This window comes from Prionailurus viverrinus, chromosome A1 (assembly GCF_022837055.1).
Source record: "Prionailurus viverrinus isolate Anna chromosome A1, UM_Priviv_1.0, whole genome shotgun sequence".
NCBI lineage: Eukaryota > Metazoa > Chordata > Mammalia > Carnivora > Felidae > Prionailurus > Prionailurus viverrinus.
The window spans coordinates 196,029,863-196,035,862 of NC_062561.1; the positions used below are offsets into that span (position 1 = coordinate 196,029,863).

The following is a 6,000-nucleotide window of genomic DNA, read 5'->3' on the forward strand; positions in this document are numbered from 1 at the left end:
AATGGCTCTTTTTAAGATCTATGACATTATAATTCCCTTGTTTTCCTCATACCCATCCAGATATTTATTCTAAATCTCCCTCAAAGTCTCTTCTTCCTCTGCCCACATAGTGAATTTTTATGTCCTTTAGTGTTTTACCCTTTGCCTCTTCTCTCCTTGCTGTATATGCCTTTAAGAAACCTCATTCAACCACTTGACTTCTATTATCACATATGTGCTGGTGACCACCAAAATCTGTGTCCCCCAGTGTGAAACTCACTCTCTCTATAAATAGGTAGATACATAGATACATAGAAAGATAGATAACCTACAAATATCTAAATTTTAAAATGCCCAAAGGTGAATTAATTACCTTTTCCTTTTTTCAAGTTTGATTTACACCTAGCATTCATTCTCTTCATGAACAACAGGTTCAACTATGTAGCCACCCAAATACAAACTAGAATCTTCCTCAACATCTTCAACTTCCTCACCTCCTATATTTAATTTGTCATGAAGCCTTTCTAGTTCTACCTTTTCCTAAATTCATCTACTTAGGTTAAATCTACTCTTATAGAATTACCTGCATTGCTGACCTTCTTACCTCCAGATTTCTCCTCCTAAGCAAGTGTCCTCACTACAGCCAAACTGACTTTGCAAAGCACAAATTTATTCATGGCATGTCCACGCTTGAAACTTTTATGGCTCCATATTACCTTTAAAATAAACTCCAAATTCTTCTTCACAGTATAGAAGATCATAATGTTCAACTCCTGCTTATGTCTCCAGTCTCAATTCTTGCCACTCCCCCTCATAAGCTGAGCTTTAGCAAAGTTAAACAAATAAAAATAAATGCAAATAAAAACTAAGTACTCTTACAGTACATAGACCACACATGCTCTCACTCACCTTCAGACATTTATGTATGTTCTTTTTGTTGCTCAGTTCAATCTTCCCCCTCTCCTTGGCCAGGTAGTCCTCATTCATTCTTTAGGTCTCTGTTTAGATAGCACTTCTAAAGTGATAGGCCCTTTGTCTCTTTGAATTTGGGTGCCTCTTAAGAGAGTTCCCATGGTACCCTGAATTTATGTCTGTTAAGTCACAATCACTCTGTGCTTCAATTTGGCTCTTTTTTTTTTTTTGTGGAAAATTTCATTTAAATCCCTTAGTTAACATACAGTGTAATATTTGTTTCAGATGTATAGTATAGTGATTCAACACTGTGATAAAACACCCTGTGTTCATCACAACAAGCCCACCCCTTAATTCCCATCACCTATTTAACCCATCCCCCACCCGCCTCCCCTCTGCTAACCATCAGTGTGTTCTCTGTGGTTAAGAGTCTGTTTCTTGGTTTGAAATCTGACTCTTTTCAAACAGATTTATTGAGCTATAATTTACACATGGTAAAATTCACTCATTCTAAGTGTACAATGTAATGAATTTTGGTGTATTTACAGAGTTGGAGTATAATCCCCACAATCTAATTTTAAGATAGTTCTATCACCCTTCTTCCTAGGAGATGAACAACTTGAGGGAGGTGCCATGTTTTGTTGATCTTTAGACCCTCAAGTCATAGCATAGCATCTGTCACCAAGTAAGTACTTGTCGAACAAATAAAAAATAAGTGAAAGGAAAAAATTAATGTCAAAACTATGACATGTTGCATTTCTCTTTATCAGATATGGCAACCTAATTTTGAAGCCTTCAATTTCATACACATTCCTCACCCTCTCTTTGACATTTCACCAACTTCCCCACATGGTAGTCACTTGATCAATTTGCTCTGACAGAGAAAATAAGACTTTAAAACATCCAAGGGGCCAAGAGATCCAGCACTGTGCATTTATGGGTGATTGAAGCATGCCTAGAAACTCATATTTGCCCCAAATGATGTTAGGTGCGTTCCCCAAACACTTGAGATTTCATCCAGTAAAAATTGCCAGTATGTGTTAATGTAAAATGTCTTCTACTTGGGTCTTATTCTCTTTATTTTTCCTGCCCTTCTAAAACCTTCAAGCGAGAGTCAAGGGACCTATGTTCTGGACATAATTATGTCAGCAATCCACCAAGCAACTTGAGATACATCACTTCACATTTCTGTACCTGAGCTTCCTTAGAATATTCACCTTATCTCTCCTGATTCTGATTTGGTGAGGATGAAGCCACGCTAGAAAGCAAAACAAAGCACATTGAAAAGTGAAAAGCACTGTGTAAATGTAATAGATTTTAATTGGCCACTCTCCTCTCTGGTTTACAGAAACCACTTTATTTGTTTAAAGATACTTTTGTGGCGACCTGAATTATTAAAACTATCTAGAACTGATATTCAGACATACAAAATCCTTCATGCATAAAGCTGATGTACTCTGCTAACAGAAGAGGACTTCTGCTCTTTCTTAGAGATGGCTCTCATTTCACGAACAATTCTAATGAATGTGGTTATATTGCTTCCCAAACAATAGCAGATTGGAAACAGAAATGAAAAGACGCAGAGGAGCTACTAACAGCAAACACCCTGCAAACAGGAAGGTTGGCAGCTGACAATAGAATAAAATAGAAACATTATAAAAGTGGATATTAGAAGTTAGAAAATTATAACCAGGGGATGTTCAAAGGAGGGGCCTATGGTCCTTCCCACTGAATGAGTCCTACAGAGCAAAAGATCAACGCTCATCATAATTCTGAGTCATCAGAAGACTCCACTGCTTGAGCGTCAATTCTAAAGAGAGAACATGTAATTTTCTAAAAAACAAATTAACTTCTTCCGTTCTTTAAGTCTTAATACAGCAATGTAAACAGAAATTATTTTGATCTCTAAAATGTTAAATTATTGTTTTGGGTAGCCAGATGACATTGTCTTCTCACGTTCTACCCAAGACTGTTCGCATATAGAAATCACTCACTGCATATGTAGTATTTTGACATGAATTAATGTCATGGGAAGTATCCTACCCAGCATATTTGCAGTATGATATTGTAGAAAGAGTTATCATCTTAATTCCTTCACTGTCCAATGAAGAAAATCCTGTAAAGTAGTAAACCCGGAAAGGTCAGCACACTATTTTATTATTACAGGGGATCATGGTAAAGAGAAACAAAATAATGCACCGTATGTTTTGCCTACTGAAAGATGGACCCTGTATTCATTCCCACGTGCTCTCTACTATTCCATACATGTGAAGAAACTGATGTGACATAGGCCTGAAAATTTCAAGTAGGTGTTCTGAATTATCTGTGGGAAAGTTTTGTTTGTAGGTATTCAAAGAGACAAAGGAGACAATGCATTGCTAACAAGGGAGGAAAAGTGAGGTGAGTGTACGATTTCTTCCTAGAACTCTCTCTGCCTCTGGGCACATGGTCCACTAGCAAAACTGTTTACAAGACATTTTCAAAGTCCCTGGAGATGCTTTTGGCTCAATTAAAACCTGATTATTTCATCCCTAAAATCTGAAGTGAGCTATGAAATTAAGAGACTTGACTAAGTTAGGTTTCACATTTCCTCCCTTCCCAGACCCAAGAAATTAACTCCTCATCAGGCTGACAAATAGACATTGCATCTTGCTTATCATCATTATAAATTTGTGCTCCCCATAACTGACCTTCTTAATGAGCCTGGGTTGTTTGAGATAATAGTCAATAATGTCGACAATTGTTTATCTAGTACAGTGACTGTTAAATGGTTTTTACTCATTTGTAGGAGGAAGGATGATAGAAGGACAGATGACTAATCATAATTATAATCGTAATCATGTAGTAGAAGTTATAAATATTGATAAGACCCTAATGAGTGATAGATCATCTATAGTAGCAGCCTTAACAGTCTGCATGCAACTAGCATTATGAACTAAATAACCTGATATCCATATGCAAAACAAACTTCTCAACCCATAAAAAGAATTTACTCAAAATGAATCATAAGTCTAAAAGTTAAACTTAAAACTATAAAACATCCAGAAGGAAACAAAGGACAAAACCTCTGTGATTTTAGAAAAGGTGAAGATTTCTTAGGCACAATATCTAAAGCATGATCTACATAAGAAAATTTGATGAAAATAAATTAAAAGCTTCTACTTTACAAAAGACACTGTTTAGAGAATGAAAGGATAAACTGTGACTGGGATGAATATTAGAAAAACAATTATCTGACAGAATATCAGAATATATAAAAAATTCTCAAACTCAATACTAAGTAGCCAGATTACCCAATATAAAAAACCGAGCAAAAGACTTGAAAAGCAATTCCACCAAAGATATACTGACAGAAAAACGGCACATGAAAAGATGCTCAAGAACATTAGTCCTTAAGGAAATTCAAATTACAACTACAGGGGCTCCTGGGTGGCTCAGTCCGTTAAGCATCCGACTTCGGCTCAGGTCATGGTCTTGTGGTTTTTTAGTTCAAGCCCTGCGTCAGTCTCTGTGCTGACAGCTCAGAGCCTGGAGCCTGCTTCGGATTCTGTGTCTCTCTCTCTCTCTCTGCCCTTCCCTTGCTCATGCTCTGTCTCTATCTCTCAAAAATAAATAAATGTTAAAAAAAATTTTTTTTAATTACAACTACAATGAGATAACATGGCACACCTATTAAAATGGTTAAAACTAAAAAGACTGACCATACCAAGTGCTGGGGAGGAAGTGAAGAAGCTGAAGTCCTCATATCGCAGATAGGATTGTAAAATGTTAACAGTTGCTTTGGAAAACAATTTGACAATGTCTTATAAACATACATTTCTCATATGACATAGAAATCACACTTCTAGGTATTTTCCCAAAAGAAATGACAGCCTATATTTACCTAGAACCTTGTACACGAATGTTTACAGAATCATTATTCATAATTGCTCTGTACACACTGCAAACAACACACATATCCTTCAGCTGATGGATAAACCATTTGTGGTACATCTCTACACTGGAATACTATTTGGCAACAAAAAGAAAAGAAACCTTGAGGTATAGATATATCTAGATATTTGTACATCTATCTATATATATCTATATCACATCATGGATGAATCCCATGAATTATGCTAAGAAAAAGAAGATAGTCTCAAAAATTATATACCATATGATTCCATTTAAATGACATTCTGAAAAAGACAAAATTACAGGAACAGAAAACAGATCCATTGTTTCCAGATCTAGATGCAGGTACAGGGGTTGACTCGAAAGGGAAAAAGTTGAGAATTTCTTGAATGATGGACTGGTTTCATATCTTGACTGTGGTGGTAGTTATGCGACTGCATGAATTTACCAAAACCCAGAGAACTATATGCAAAATAATAATAATAATAATAATAATAATAATAATAAAGAAAAAGAAAATGTACTGCCTGTAAATTTTTTAAGTGGATATATGTTGCATTCTAAGAAAAGCCACAAAAGCATGCACATAGCTAGAAATCTCTTTAAAATCTTTCAAAATAATAATGACTGCTAACATGTGTTTAGTCCTTACTATGTGGCAGACACTGTGCTAAGGGATTTTTTACTTGATCTCATTTAACCCTCACAAATACCTTTTGAGGTAGGAACCACTGTGATTCCCATTGTCAGATAAGAAAAGGAGGGTCCTAGAAGTCAAGTATCTACACTCTGACTTCAGTTCACAGCCCAGGTAACACATCTCCGGATGCTGCATTGTGATCCATCAACCTGCACAGCATCCCCCTAAAACTGAACTGGAACCTGGAGCCCAGTCTCAACCCTGGTTTGCTACCAACACGCTGTGTGAGCATAGACAAGTATTTGACCTTCTTGTGCTTTCTTATTTCAAACTCCAAGGCACTAGAAAAATGAGGTCTGTTTCCATTTATTCTTAATAAGTGGAAATAAGCCTATGACTAGGATTTAGTTACTTGCTGCCTGCAAAGACTGACATTTTCTAACTTATCTGGGTTCTTGCTCTCCTGCTACCCTGTTGGGTGCTAGTGTGTAAAATTCCACTATTAGTTCTTTATTCCTTAAGATTAAAGCGCAGTGGCCTGAGAATGGTACTATGTGCTTGATATAACCCCTGGA

At 36.4% G+C, this 6,000-nt stretch overlaps 1 long non-coding RNA gene across 1 annotated transcript in view; it reads right to left on the bottom strand.

Annotated features, from left to right (window-relative positions):
• The window catches only part of LOC125171669 (uncharacterized), a 145,623-nt gene extending 144,675 nt beyond the window's left edge, over positions 1-948 (bottom strand). Inside the window, exon 1 of the long non-coding RNA XR_007154411.1 lies at positions 889-948. This is a non-coding gene — a long non-coding RNA (uncharacterized LOC125171669). The remainder of the gene's footprint in view (positions 1-888) is intronic.
• Between the last annotated feature and the right edge of the window lie 5,052 nt (positions 949-6,000).